Source organism: Falco naumanni, chromosome 3, assembly GCF_017639655.2.
Source record: "Falco naumanni isolate bFalNau1 chromosome 3, bFalNau1.pat, whole genome shotgun sequence".
NCBI classification, from domain to species: domain Eukaryota; kingdom Metazoa; phylum Chordata; class Aves; order Falconiformes; family Falconidae; genus Falco; species Falco naumanni.
This window is the reverse complement of record NC_054056.1, coordinates 101,942,685-101,958,595: the sequence shown is the minus strand read 5'-3', so window position 1 is coordinate 101,958,595 and position 15,911 is coordinate 101,942,685. Positions and strand designations below refer to the sequence as shown.

Here is a 15,911-nt window from a genome sequence, read left to right as displayed (position 1 = left end):
GAAAGCAGAACTTCCATGTACTGACAAAGTGAACCAGAATCCAAGCAGAAGGAAGAAAGCAGCAAATTTCACCTTCTTTCACCAAAAATACACAAGCGGAATATGCATTGACTTTATGCCTACTCATTTATGCTATGGCTCCTGGTTTTCTGCAGGTTTAGCAGCCACTCAGGAGATCACAAAAGCTGTTTATTGCCTTACAGTATGTCAGAAATCAGGAATCACCTTCCATTAATAGCTGAGATGACTCAAAGTCTTCACAATAGCAAAACGCGAGACAGACTGGCCCAACAGGCAATGGGCACAGACTGAAATACAGAGGATTCCCTCTGAACATCAGGAGAAACTTTTTTATATTGTGAGGGTGACTGAGCCCTGGGAACAGGTTACCCAGGGAGGCTGTGGAGTCTCCATCCCTGGAGATATTTGAAATGTGTCTGGACATGGTTGGCAACCGACTCTAGGTGGCCCTGCTTGAGCAAGGGCGTTGGACCAGATGACCTCCAGAGGTCCCTTCCGACCTTAACCATCCTGTGATTCCGTGAATGACACAAGGTATGTTCATGCTATGAAACCTGTTGGACCTTGGCCAGAAGGAGCAGAGGCCATAAATGGTGTAGGGCTATCTCACTGAGGCCTATATCACCTGGGGCCACCTCCAAAGAGATTGTGGCAGATGTTTCAGAGCTGTTGTCCTGCTGTGGAACCAGTAGTATAACAAGATGTTGAAGGCGCCTGGAGCCTCTTTTCCTGTGCCTTTCTGGGACTGGTTTTCCCTTCCTCAGGAAAGCCACTTGCATTTGCTTTTAAAGTCTGTACTTGAAGAAAAATTCATCTGTTTATTGTAACAAAGTGGACTTGAAAATAGGTGGTGTGCATGTATGCTTAGGTCAGAAGTGCACTTGCCTCAGCTGATAATTATTCTGTATTTTTAGCATCAGGGTGGGCAAATCTTTCTATTTTCTCCATTGGACAAAAAAACCCAAAAAACTTATTTCCTTCCTGTTACACACCCAGAACTCACAATGATTGTTATTCTGACGGAACTGCCTACTTCGTTAACGCATGCGTGAACATTGCTTTAAAGCAGACGGATAAATACAGCCTGGCTTTATTTTAAGCTTTTCACTAATGTGAAATTTCAGCTCGGTTGGAGTGATTGCTAAACTTTGCCGTCTGGAATTCTTCAGTTCAAACGCTATAATTCTAATGTAGATCTAATGCATTCAGCTCAACATTCAGAAATACATGCTTAGGTATATTCAGAATTACACTATTGTTTGTCTTGATTTGGCTGTTAAATAATCCTCAAATTTTCAGTTTTGGTGAGCATAATTTACAAGAAAATCCCTCATTTACTTATATGAAACAAGCTTAAGTAAATATCTTTAAACCACTTTCATGTCTTCTTAATTTTATTAAGATAAAGTAGTGATAAAAATGAATTAAGATTTAAATAATTCCTCACAAAAGCCTTTTTTCCAGACACAAGCTTCCAGAGATTTAAGATGAAGGGATTCGACCTCATTAGGCAGCTAAGTCTTGCCAATCTGTTTACATGGAGAACAAATGAAATACAAGAATGAAGATGGTTTAAGAACTCAAGTGAAACAGCTCTGTAAGATGTTACAGAAAGCAACACTGTGGCGCTTTTGTTGAAATGTCTATTTTTTAAGATGTGACAGATTCTGTTGTCTGGCAAACTGACTCCGTATCTCCATCTCCCCAGCCCGGTGGTAGGGATTTCCCCCACTTAGCCAGCTGTGGCAAGTGTGACCTTGACCAGACTCCCTCCGCAACGTCTGTGGGACAGTGCCGCATGACCACACGGCTCGTGCCAACTCTTCAGTTGGCACACGCAGACCAGGAGGATGTGAGGAGTCCGGAGCTCTCTACCGTCCTGCCTACAGGTTTAGATACTGGAAAAGAATTAGATCACTTCCCCCTTCCCCTCTGTATATTAGTCTTTCCTCCATTTCTCACCAGCTCTCTTTATGAGTTGTATTTAATAACACCCCTGGATGTTTTTTAAAAACATGCTGTTTTAATGTTTCTTTAAGAAAACACAAATTCCCATCAGACATAATTTTATGGTCTTACTACTTACACAAATGTTGAATTCCCCTCATTATTCCTATTGACCTTGGCTTCACTTAAATCCTGTGGTTGTGCATTAGTGCTTCTGCATAATATAAAATCATTTCCCTTGGCAAGATTTACACTACACTGCTTTAAAAATGATTGAATATCTCCTTGTTCTTGCAAGAAAGCAAATAAGGTGTCCTTTACCTGACCGTTCTTATTTGTTTCCAAATTAAACACTCCTCTGATTATTTGCTGTAGTGCTTTACATAGCCCATGAAGATCATTTGCAGCTTAGGGCAGCAGAGCCAGGCAAAAGGAGAGGAAAATGGACTGGACACAGCTGAGGTATGGAGGAGAAGGGCTGAGACTGCCCATTGAAACTCTTTGTCCTCTTATGGTTTTTTTGACATAATTGTTTTTTTCCCAGGTGTCTGTGCATTCATGTCTCCCAACCTGAGCAGCAGGTAGCCTCTGGTGAGAGGGGCAGAGAGGCAGAGCAAAGAAAATGGGATTAGAATCTGGAAAACTGGGAAAACAAAAAGGGAGGGGAGCAAGATCTGCTGCCTGCCTGGTGCAGAAGTATCCAAGGATCTGGTTACCAAACAGTTGTAAAGGGATCCCTGGAAAAAATAAAAGGTGGGAACAGACCAACACTGTATGTCATTTTGTTCATCAGAAATGAGCATGAAGTTCAGACAGAAGTGTGACTTGTCACTTTACCTTGCTGGTTGACCACAATGCTCTTGGTTCTGCATGTTATGGATGCTGTCTGCACCACACGTTCATTTTGGTTTTTTTGGGGTTGGGTTGGGAGATTTTTTTTTTCTTCTCGTTTTCTTGAGGTGCTGGGCACTACTGTACTGTCTACTCAAGCAAACTGCACTTAAGCAGCATCTCTGCAAGTACAGGACCAGCATGGAATTTTCCATTTTGTTAGAAATTTTTTGTCAAAACCAGCCTATTTCAGTGGGAGCAGACATGCCAGCTTCCCCAGAAAGAATTTTGCAGTGCCTACCTAGAATTTCCAGTGAAAACAGCCTGCTCAGTCTCCATGACAGCCTTTTTGTCAAGGCACATACCTGGGGTGTGAGAGATCCAGAGTCAAGTTCTTGAGTCCAAGAAAGATGCCACTGATGGTATAAAGCAAAATAGCTCCAAAAGGAGAGATTGAAAAAGCCCTAACTGAAGAAAGACAATAACGCGGCACGAAGGCACTTACAATGGGGAAGAACAAGCTTCATGTCCATGGTCAGAATACAAAATGCAGACTTCACTGCAGTCTGCCACATCTCACAGGTGTTCCTTAGGTTCCTAGGTGTTGAATTATGTTAGTCCATTTCAGTAAAGAACATTAAAAAAAATTCAGCACCTCCTATAATTCTGGATTAACAGACCGCTGTGGGCATGGCTAGCACGCAACATAATGTCTCAGCTGTGCAAAGTGATGGTATTAACACATCTCTATACTACCAATATAGCCTTCCCCAATATTCCTTGATGGTGCCCACCATGCACTTACCACTTTGGAATTTAATGTCTTTTCTAAGCAAGAATAGAACTCAAGTGAGCAACCAAAAGACTACAGCTGAAATTACTCCTGCCCAAGAACGCAAGACTTCAGAAACAGGATACTCTGAGAGCCAAGGGCTAGGTGTATTCGTGATAACAAAACTTTTATGTCGGTCTTGATGCTACTAACATTTCATTTTTAGTCAGGAAGTCCTTAAACATCATGTTTCACAAAGAACTTATTTAAAACTAATTGAACTTAATGGCACAGCCGCCAATTAATAGTGATGTTCATTGAGATGCCCTCAAGAAGCGTAGCATGGCTTGATTTATTGTGCCCGTCTCAGTCTGAGTTGGTTGTGTGTGCACACTTCTTAGCTCCTTCCAAAAGATAATTCAGTCAGCTCTTCCAACAACCAAACCATCCTGAGTCCATGATGCTACCTTTCACACTTTTACTACTGTACTCAGCTCCAAGTACAGTACTCATTCCTGTTGTCAAGCACCACATGCCTGCCCAGAGCACAAATAGCTTGTTGCAGAGCTGTTTATTACAACAGCAAAACAGAAACTTATTACATTTTCTTCACATGCAAATGATAATCCATCTGCTCACCACCACAAAATTTTCCTTTAGCATGAAGGGCTACACAATCTGCTGATTCCACCATATTGCCCACTGCATTATCTCCTTAAAATATCCATACCTGAACACACAGAGAAGCAAGTGGGTCCTGCAGCCAGCTGTTAAGCTGAAGGTAGACATAAATATTCGTTTCCTGAGAAGATTCAAAACAATGACTTGGAGTCTTCGGCAATTTCCTGCTTTCACTCATTTGTCTGATCCTCCCTTTGTGACTTCTGTTTATCTCATCCATTTTGTCTGAATCTTTGAAAGAACAGAATTGCTACAGCAAGAAGGAAACCAATAAAACCATTTTGTGAGCTGCTGACAGCTCTGTTACTTCTGTAAGTCTGGAAAAATCAAGCTATCCACATATTTCTCCTTCGTCCTCTTGATAGTCAAAACTGGTGGACATAGTCTATACAGACTATGCAAATTACTACTGCATGAAGGTGCGATGACAAAGTCACGGTTTGAGCCATCCTGCAAAACAAATATCTGTTCTGCCAGGAAGAAAGCATTTATTTCGTCCATCTGATTCTCTCGATTGCATAGCATGCCCAAATCTTCTCATTGGAAAGATACAGAAGGTGCATCTTTCTGGGAACACTTGGACCACACTGGAATCAAGAGATGTTCCTGGCACCAGGCAACAATTTCTCCCACTCCATGGCTTCCGTCAGCAATGAGATACTGGTCTGCACATCAATTTAGACTGTATTTCAGAACTATAATGGAGAGTAATGCTGGTTTTCTCGGTAGCACATCATATGCAACAATGATTGATTTTCATATTGCAAGGAGACTGCTATTTGAAGCTGCATCCCCAAAACATGAATAAATACCCTCTTTCACAGTATGTCCTGAAATACAAATGGGCTTAGTTATGCTTTCACTGTAAGTCACCAGTAGTGCTACTGAAATCATTGCAGTAAGACCCTAAAGGAAGAGGAAGAGGTGTTGTGTTAATAATGTATCTGACCTGCCTCATCCTTTTTTCAGAAAGCCCTCCTTTTTAGATTAAAACACCTGTAACAGCATCATCTCCTACTCATATAATTTCCTTTTCTTGCATTGCATGATGCCTGCACTTAACCATGGTGGAAGAGGATATGGCAAGCTTTTAACCTTACTGAACCCAATGTGAGACTGACTTTGAAGCCGAGTTACTCAGCTTGCCTATTAACTAAGGAATGTTCAAAGACATATGCATGCGTTATACAGTAACTCTGAATGCAACTGATGGAGTAGAATACCCCAGAAAGGGAAGTTATTTGCATGGTTTTTCATGTTGCAGGTGGCAGCATAGCACGGCTCCGAGCTCCACACTTCCTTTCTCTACCAGAGAGGCTGAAGGAACAGAACATCTCTCATGACTTTTATGTGTTCAGCCTGTTGTCAATAACCACAGACAGGTGCAAATACCAAGGGGTTTCTATTAAAATGAACAAACACCCTAAAACTCCACCCAGATGCATGGAAAAATTAGTTATTTTCCCCAGCCACTATAACCAGCTACACTTCCCCCCTCACAAGCTCTAAGCCTACCTATAAACAGAAGGAATGCTATCGAGGAGGAAAAGGAACCCAGAATTAACATGGGATAACAGAGTGGGGATAAAAATATTTCTGCTAATGTTTTGTACATTCCTATCCTCCAGCATCTTTGGCAGTCGGCTTTCTGCCCTCTCCCACCCACCCACCCCACCTCCCAATTGTATGAATCCCCATTAGACAAATGCCCTCTCACAGATACAGTTTCTTTCCTTTCCACATCCCATTCAGTTTCTCATCAGATCCACAACTTTTTAACTTCTAGGGAAATGGTGTCTAACCTATGGCCAGTATCGAGCAATTGCTGCCCAGCTATGCCTGGGGCTACCTGCATCAGTCCTGAAGAATCACATAATCCAGCTGGTAATGCAGTTTTAAGAAGCTAAATTGAAGGTGACACCACAGCTGCTGCCTCCAACTGTGATGCCTGGACCTGGCCAAGCCAGATTAAAGCTACAGAGATATGAAGTAAAGGATCTTCATAATTTCTGTCCTGATTCCTACCATGATGTCCTACTTGAATTGTTTGGTTCCTAACTCAAGTGGGAAAAATGGCAAGAATCCCATCAACACCCACGCAGGTGTCACCACCCTGTAGAGACACCAGAAGAGAAGAATCTTGTAGAGTCCCTGCATCAAAACTAGAACTATTCAAGTCTAACAAAGCTAAACAGTTAAAATATTTGTGTGGACAGAAGGAGAGATCACCTGTTAAATGGAGGAGAATTCATTGTCCAGGGCATCACGAGGGAACGGCAGGGTTCCTTTTTTCTGTGAGTTCAAGGAAGATCACTAAAGATGCTTATTTTTTGCCAGATAATGTACATTTCCAGGCAGCAGTAGAAGCAGACGTGGCTCCACATCAGACCCCAGAAGCATGTCTGTTCTTCGGAGGCATTTTTCTCTGCCAGGCTTGCCACGTGTCCTCTTCACTCCGGCATCCTTTGACACAAATTCAGCAGCAAAAGGTGAGAGGAAAAGCAGAAGCCATGAAAACATCCAGAACAATGAAGAATGCACACTCAAACATCAAAGCCCATACGCTGCCCTTATGGGCTGTACTCAGCCCTCCTGCTATCGCCACTGCCAGTGGCGCAGCTGCAGCCCCCGGGCTTCACCAGGCAGGTGTTGACGTGTGTCCCAGCTCCATACAGGCATGGTGTCTGGCAGTGGTAGTCTCCAAGCTGTGCCCCAGCCTCAGCTGGGCTGGTGCCATCTGGCTCTGTTTAACCCCATGCTGGGGACACCATGAGCTGTGGGAACCACCACATACTGATGTCCAAGCCCTAGGAATTTCCCTGCACAGCCTGAGGGTGCTCTGTGTTGCCGGTGCCTTGGCCAGGCCCTTCATTTTCCCATTCACCCCATCCCACCAGCACACTGTTCGTTCTGCCTGCCTGGCCCATAGCCCAGGTACTTTGTCACAGAGCCCATCCCCAAGCCCAGAGGAACCCCCCACACCTCACCCCTCTCACCTCCTTCATTTTTCCTTCCCAAAACACTAGTTGTCAATCAAATCCCCGGGCCCAACAATCTGAATAAACTAATCTGAATTTGTGGTAACGGTGGTAAATCAGATAAACTAACCCAAATTTCCCCAGAAAATCTGTCTTTCCACATTTCTTATCTGCCAGCTGCCTCCTCTCTAACATTGGCCATCAACCTGCACCAGAGAGACGGCTGCACTATGCATCGCCACTAGAGAACCTGCCCACATGTGCCACCTCCCCTGGGATCAGTATGAGGAAGAGTAGTCAAGTACTACCCAAAAAACAGCCTTTTCAACATGAAATTCTCAGCTCAGCCAAAATAGTCCTGAGGTGCTCCGTGAGCACCATGCTTGGTGGAGCCACCACAGGACTGGACTGCTGTTTGGCCTTGCTTGTGTCTGCTCTCCCTGGTGTGCAGCAGGTTTACATCCCACCATGCCCACATTAGGGATGTGCCAGGGTATGGAAATGTGAGATCAGGGTGAATGCAGGCACGGTGTGAATGGATATTTGGGCTGGGCAGCCAAAATCACCCTTTTCTGCAGAGCAGGGGTTATGGAGGCACTGGCCACCCTGGGGGGAAGCTCACCTCTACAAACTCTGTAGGCCAAAATTCAAATGTTCTTTCTACCTACAGCTGTGAAACCTCTCTCTGATTTCTTGTTTTCTACAAGGGACTGAAAAATTAATGTTTGGGCCAATATTTAATCCCAGTGTTGCAACAATGGACCATAATGACCTGAAGGTGTTTTGGATTTGTTCTTTGCTGTAGCAAACCAGATGGGCAGAGAATAGTGATTTTTCCTTGAGGATCTCAAAGAAAAAATCAGATTTTTTTAAACATACCGTAGAGAATGATTGCTTCTTTCACATTTTATTGCTCCACTCCACAGCAACAAAATATATGAAACTAGCCCAACCACATATCTAGTCATACAAAGGCAATCAAAAGCACATTACAAATAATATATGATTCAACACAGTGCAATATCATTCATAATACCACCCTAATAATCCCATAAAAAATGGAATTGCACAGTCTATGAGATTTTCCCAACCTGTGTGTAACAAAGATTGGATTAGTTCTCATCCAGCATTGTTTCTATGAGGCTGAAACAAAACAACATTAAGCTAGTTGTGTGAGGAAGCAAGACTTAAGAGTATGTGACTCTATATCTACACTTATTGTTGCAAACTGAGTACAATAAACTAAAGAAAAGTAAATTTAGAATCAAAAGAAAATTAACAAAATAAAGAGGTCTACCCATGAATCAGCGAGTTAGTAGGTTTTGTAAATTCAAATGTGTGTTATAGCCCAAGAAAATTAAAATATGAAAGTGGTGGAAAGTGTTTATTTTTGCCATCTGGCAAGTCCGGGGTCCAAAGACAATCCTAGACCTTATTAAAGTCAGTGGTCTGGCTGGATCATCTTCCAGGTACAACAGAACACCCTGGGTACAAAACAGCAGAAATGAATCAAAGCGTTTACAGATCCATAAATAAATATTAATCCACAAGTTATTGTAGAAATTCTTTAGAAATTAGAATCTCCGAAATGCTTCATGTTTTCTTTGAACCAAGCAGTAAATTGAGAGGACTCTTTACTTGACAGGCCTACGTTGCTCATTTCCCGTGCTGGCAAAGAAATCACGAATAGGCACGATTTCATGGCTATGGGCCCATGATTGCATCTGAGCAACGTCATATACAACCTGTTGGTTACAAAGGCCTGTAAAGAACTGGCTTTAAAAATCAGGAAACGCATGGCGGGAAGTCATGGTTCAAGAAGATGGGCAGACAGCATGAGCACATGTTGGAGCAGATTTATGTTTAATGCCCAGTTCTATGCACCATTAGCCCAGTTGAATGCACCATTAGCCCAGCAGAATGCACCATTAGCCCAGTAGAATGCACATTAGCCCAGCTGAAAGCACCAGTAGCAAGTTTCCTGGTGATACCAAACTGGGAGGTGCTGTTGGCCCTCCTGAGGAACAAGTTGCCTTGCAAGGAGATCTAGATAGCTTGGAGCACCAGGCTGTGATTAACGGGATGAAATTCAGCAAGTCTCAATACCGGATTCTGCACCTAGGATGGAACAACACAAGGACAAGTATAAATTTTGAGGAGCGGCTGAAGAGGAGCCTGGCAGGAAGGGACCAGGGGGTGCCGGGTGACAGCAGGCTCAGCGTGACCCAGCAGTGTGCCTGGGTGGCCAGGAGGGCCACCCGCATCCTTGGGGGCATCGAACATGGCATAACCAGCCGTCAAAAGAGGTGGTTATCCCGCTGTATTCAGCGCTGGTGCGGCCTCACCTCGAGTGCTGTGGGCAGTTCTGGGCCCCACCGTTTAAGAAGGATGTGAAAGTCCCTGAATGCATCCAAAGGAGGGCAACAAAGCTGGTGAAAGGTCTGGAAGAAATGTCCTGTGAGGAGCAGCTAAGGACTCTGGGCTTGTCTAGTTTGGAGAAAAGGAGGCTCAGGGGCGACCTCATTGCTGTCTACAGCTTCCTGAGAGGGGACATGGAGAGGGAGGCGCTGATCTCTTCCCCCTGGTATCCAGTGATGGGACATATAGGAATGGTTCAAAGCTGTGCCAGGGGAGGTTTAAACTGGGCATGGGAAGCATTTCTGTACCAAGAGGATGGTCAAACACAGGAACTCCCTTCCTAGCGAGGTGGTCAGCACCTCAAGCCTGTCAGTGTTTAAGAAGCATTTGGACAATGCTCTTAATAACAGGGTTTACTTGGTCAGCCCTGAATTGGTCAGGCAGTTGGACTAGATGATCATTGTAGATCCCTCCCAACTGGAACAGCCTATTCCATTCTATTCTGTTCTATTGTACCCAGTGTGGTGAACTGGTGGGATGGATGCTCAGGGAACCCACCATGTGCTCTACCAAAAGCCTGCAGATCCCCAGGTGGAACATTTTCTGGATGCAGTGATTTAAGTATTTAAACACAAAGGCACCGTGAATTTTTTTTCACTATCTCATTGCCAACCCCCACCCAGCCCTTCTGTGGCGGTGCAACTACCTGGGGAGACAAGTGCTGGTGCAAACTGTGAGACAGTCTGCCATGGGCAGTCAGCTGAAACCCACGTCCTTAGTGTAAGGGGAAAAACCTGAAAGACACATGCTCTCAAACTGGAGGGATGGAGGGAAAATTGTAGCAGAAGGCAAGAGCTCCAGGGAAAGCTGAGACGTAGCTGACCTTTGTTGAAAGATGGATCAGTGATCCCTGCAGCCTCTAAAAACACGCCAACGTGTTGCTCCAGGCTACAGCTGGATCCAGCGGAGTCCACAGCGCCTGCGTGAGTGACGCAGCTGGACCCAGGCCCGTGTGCAGGGGCGCGTGGGTGCCAAGCTGGGATGAGCCGTAGGGGTAGGTGGGGGTGACATTTGTGGCTGGCTGGCCCAAGGGCCCCATTTCATTCCTTGTGCCAAGGCCCATGCCAATTGTGCTGCAAGACTACCCGGAAAATTTTGTTTTGAAGCAAGAACAGAGCCTGCTTAATCCTGGTTAACGCAAAGCCTCTGTTAAAAATGATGTGCATGATTTAAGAGTTTGTTTCAAGCTGACTAAATCATGCAAAGGGGACATTCTTTATTACCCTTTCTCTTGCAGCAAATTAATTTCCATTCCTCCTGAAGCGAACCTTAGGGAGTGAGGAAGAATCACAAGAGCTAATGGGGAAGGCGTCGCATGTGTAACACCACCAAAAATACTCACTTACTCTTTCCCCACAAAGCCACTGGGTAATTTAAAATAATAAAACATCAGAAAACAGGGCAGCTTGCTTCTATGTAATTTAGAAGCATAAAAGGGAACTGATGCTGTAATTACAGGCTGAAAAACCCAAAGCCCCATTTTTTAAAGTTGTTTCAGCAGACTTGTTTTTTAATTGCTATTAGCTCCTCCAAAGAGAGGACAAAACCTCCAGTCAGGGGCTTTGTTCAAGTATGAATAGACCCAGGTAAAAGCAGTGTACCCCAAAAGATGCTGGGGGCAGGGAGGGGGGGGGGGGGGCTGGCAGAGCAGAAGGGGTTAGTTAGTGTGCCTCAATGCAGACACCCATGCCAAGACTGGGGTTTGCTGCCAGCAGAGGTAAGTGACCAAGAGGAGACTTAGCATGTCTATGGTATTTTCCACCGATCCAGATCAGCATCCTCACTTCACAGATCAGCCACTCGAGGCACAGAAATAATAAGACTGATTTAGAAAAGCTGCTGAAGGGACAAACCCGAACCTAAGTTAACATGCCTTCTGCATTTTTCTCCAAGCTACTACTTTGCGTTCTGATGTAGTTAGTGTATATACAGACTAGTTAGCTATATATGTGTAGCGTAGTTACATGTATGCAATTATAGTGAGTTTTTCATCAAAATTAGCCAATTTGAGCTCAAATGCTGTAGGACCATTGCAGCCATGTGAGAGAACAGGTGCCATCTTTTCAGACGAATGGAAGGAAACCCAGAGGGGAAGATGCTTTTTCAGTGGATCCTTTTAGGGAAGTGAAAAGAGGCAATGTAACTTCAAGAACAGCGTGGCTTTTTCAATGAAGTTCCTTGTTCCAAAGTAAGAGGAAGCCGCTTCCAGCAGCTCTGTGTCTTTCTCGGCAGTTCAGGCTGATGGTGTTGGTCATTGTCCGTTCCACTTGGAAGGTCAGTAAAGCTGGTCTCCTCCTTGGCCTCAGGAACGCTGCCTCCCGCATATGCCAGAACACATTTGCAGGCAAGGCTTCTGACTTTCTCATTTCCTTTCTTGTTTTGTTGTGCAGAGATTTTAAGCTCTTGGCTTCCAAGCTCTCTTTTTATAGGCCTTTTGCCTTTGTTTATTGTCATTTAGTTTTTAGTTGGTTTTGCTAAGACGCCCGGTATCCTTTAGGCGTGGATGCCCATAAATTAAAATGCATTATTATTATAATAAAGTTGCGTCACTGCTGAAAGCCAGACTGGCCAACATAGACCTCTAAATAGAGGGCTAAGTGAGAAGCTGGATTGTATCGACCTCTACAACAAGCAACACAGCAGACAGTATCTAATCTGGGAGGTGGAAAATATGGAGAGGAGATGTACAAAGGGGTATAAGCTTCTGGTGGCCTGAAAAGTCCATCTTTAAAAACTGGGATGACCATGAAAATCCTGAAAACTTTCACAGGGAACTGAGATGAATTATATGCTTATAAGGCTGTGGTTGTTCTAAACTGTTGGGATTAAATGCTAAAACAGGCAGCATGCTTTGACTCCCATCTCAAATGGGCCAACCAGCTAGAGAGAGCGGTGGCTGTGCGCTACCACAATTACAGGGAAAGTTTGCTTATTGCAGCAACCACTTATGAAATGAAGAGTTTGATAATCAAATAGAACAGGCTGCTCTTTTTTCAATCCTTTCTTTGAATATTCAAATGAAATGTTTTCACTTCGGAGCTTCGAATCCAGAAAAAAATACCCCAGGTGTCATTTCTTGTCATTTCTCTGCTGTAATCAACCCAGCTCACAGACAAACATTCAGAGACTTAGCAGGTCTCTTTGTAAGTGCGAAAACACTAGGTAGGATCCATCCTGCTCAGCCAGGAAACCTTGGATTTGTGCTATAGTTTTAGCACCTAAAAAAAGTTATTCCTTAAGTGCCTAAGTTGTCCATGAAGAAAGGAGATGCCTCAGAAGGCTTGCAGAAGAAAATTCTTCCTTGCTTAACACAGATGCATTTTGTTAAGCAAGGAAGATCTCCATCCCAGGGGTCTTCAGAAACCTGCTTCTCTCCGTTTACTGTACAGTGAACTGTACTGTACACTGTACCGTACAGTGTTGTCAGCTAAAAGGTATTAGATTCCAAAGTTTATCCACAAGTTAGCTGCCTAAGTTCAGTGAGCTGGATTCAACCCCTAAATGTTCCTCTTTCTCTGTACAATTTTACTCTCAAGTGCCGCCTGTATGAAGATCGTAAAGGTGGTTTTATATGGAAAGAAGCACCACACTCCTGTGAAGAATGAGAACATTATTTCCATTTCCCCATAAACAAACTGACCCACAGAAAAGGGACAAGGTGACATAGGTTAGGTATGCAACACATACTTATGAACTCAAGTTGTACCTTGTCCTTCGTTTCCAGGACTGCAAAGGAATAAAATGAACACCCGTGGTCAAATGCCGTCTTCAAAAGGCTGCAAGCACAACTGCTAAAATACATTCTCTGAACTCACATGAAACTCTATTTTAGTGAAAAGATGATTCCTAGAGACCTAAGTTCTACCACCCACAATGTCTCATGTTAATGTGTCTTTTTAATTTGTAGTTTATTAATCTTATTCACGTTCCTCTACTTTACGTAAAAGTCCATGAACTACCAGTAATTTCTGCTTTCTGATTGCCTTTATGTCTGAAATGTTTTCTTACCATTTCTTGGCTGGTTTGATTTCTTAGCCTTTTCCAGTTGAAAAATTATGGGTCCTGTTTTTTGTTTGGTTTGGTTTTGTTTGTAAAAAAACAAAATGATGATGATCTAACAAACAGAAAACCTTACAAGAAAAATCTTCCCTTGGAAAGACATCATGTCCAATTTGTCATAGGTTTTCCCCCAAATATAAATAACATTTACTTAAGCCAGTAGATATTAGTGGGCTGATCTAAAACTATATGATAATGACATTTGAATTCCTGCTGTCATTACTTTAATGGAAAGTCCTACTTTCAGTTTTTCTAACCAGGAAACAGGCAGAACTAGATACTTCTTTAAAAGCCACAGCTGCAAAATGTCTACATGAGGAAGTCCTTCTACTTTGATTTGTGAAAAGGTACACTGTCCTTTACGCATATATGGGTGCCTTGCATTGCTCTATCATGAGAAAGGATGACAGTAAACATCCCTTTTTGCTGAGATGGGAAAAGCTGCAGCATCAGCAATCCATCACTTCAAACCTTAAATAGCAAAACAACTGTGTGGTATTATTAATACAGATACTAAAACTGACTGAAAAATAGCAGTACCTTCTTCAAGAGAAATTAGAATCATGGCTAATTTCAGTGTTGCTCATTCTGTTACTTGCAGCTCTCAGGAGTTTGCCCAGAGGTTTCTGTCAGAACCTGGCCACAGGTCAGACTCAAAGGGTCTGTCCTTCTGGTTACTATTAACTTTGATGAAAGTCAGGTCAGCTTACTATCTCCCTTGCTCCCTCGTTGCAAAGGGATCTGAAATGTGCAGTAGATTTTGCACTTGAGTAGCTCCTCCCCTCTGGGCCACCGCTTCTGAGTGGGTCCTACTGAAGTGTAGCTAGAAGCTGGAAGAATTGGAGGTCAATGGTCCTGGCTCTGATCTGGTTAAACTCACATAAAGTTCATCAGGGTTAATTTTATAAATATTTTGGTGTAAGATAATTTGGGCCACATTAACTGAATCATCTGCCATGGTATTTTCCCCTTCTACTGAAGCACAATTCAGTTATTCATGTGTGTTAATTAATAATCCTTCAAGAGCCAAAGCATTAGTACATCATTTATTCCTTCCTGCCAGGAAAATTATACAAGAGATTTTGTATTCATTGCTCTGTTGCCAGAAGAACTATACTCAAGAAATGGAAAATCAGGGAAAGACAGACTGCCCACTCTGCAAAAGCATCGACGGCATACATCAGACTTTGCTTATCACTTCCTTGAACAAAACCACACAGCCTTGATAGACAAATGGCAGACTTCAACAAACAAATCTCATATAAAACTGCCACTGCATTTGGAAAAAAACAGAAGTCCTTCCCAGGGAATTTTTCTTTCTTATCTGATACAAGACCTTTGTAACTGCTCTATTCCTTTAACCACAAGACTCATTAATGAGGGCTACTTGGCGATCACAACTTTGACATAATTGTCCCCAGCAGTGATTTAAGGAGGGAAAATACATCCCTCCTGCAAAAATAAACAACGTGAAACTTTCCCAGCAGTATCAGTTCCAGTCTGGTGGAGAGGACATAGTTCAGCGCTGATGACACCACTCTTCTGCTGCAGCCACCCCTCGGGTGCAGCAGCAGAGCTGAGCACCCAGTGTCCAGGGTGGTCAGAAAGCTTGCCTCTAGGCTAGCATCTAGGCCAGTTTGTTTAACGGTTCTCCTCCAACCACTCTTGAACAGAGGTTGGTTGTATTCTTATATTACTCGAATGGCCCGTTTGGTTTATGCACACCTCTTCTGCCCATTTGTCACTGCAAAATTAATCAAACGGAAAACTCGCCTAAACCCTTATTAAAATGTTCATTCTTATTCAGCAAAGCTATCTATTTATCAAAGTAATCTATTATCTCATGCGGAATGATCTTATCCATCCACATGAGGAGCCCTAAGAGATAGTGAAACATAATTAACGTAGAGGTTTATGAATTCATTATAGAAAATTCTTGCCTGTCAATGGAGAAGAATAGCTCATCCCCATCCCAAGATGTACATTTCTGTCACCTTTGTCTCCAGATAAGGCACAAAGATAGCATTTGGGTTGAGAAGGTTTTACTTCTAGGTCCAACCGATGACTTGGATATATAAATATATGGGTCGTTCCTCAAGAAAACAGTTTCTCCTACAAGATTGTGTAGTATTTGGAAAGCACCCAAGTAAAATCATAAAACTGTCTGGGTTTCTGGTGGTTTTGTCCTCAAACAAAACAGATGT

General features: G+C 43.2%; 1 long non-coding RNA gene across 1 annotated transcript; it reads left to right on the top strand.

The window, feature by feature from the left end:
• The first annotated feature begins 11,760 nt into the window (after window positions 1-11,760).
• On the top strand, window positions 11,761-15,509 carry LOC121085793. Its single transcript, XR_005827193.1, has 2 exons — window positions 11,761-11,922; window positions 13,373-15,509. It is a non-coding gene; the product is annotated as an uncharacterized LOC121085793 (long non-coding RNA).
• The last annotated feature ends 402 nt before the right edge of the window (window positions 15,510-15,911 follow it).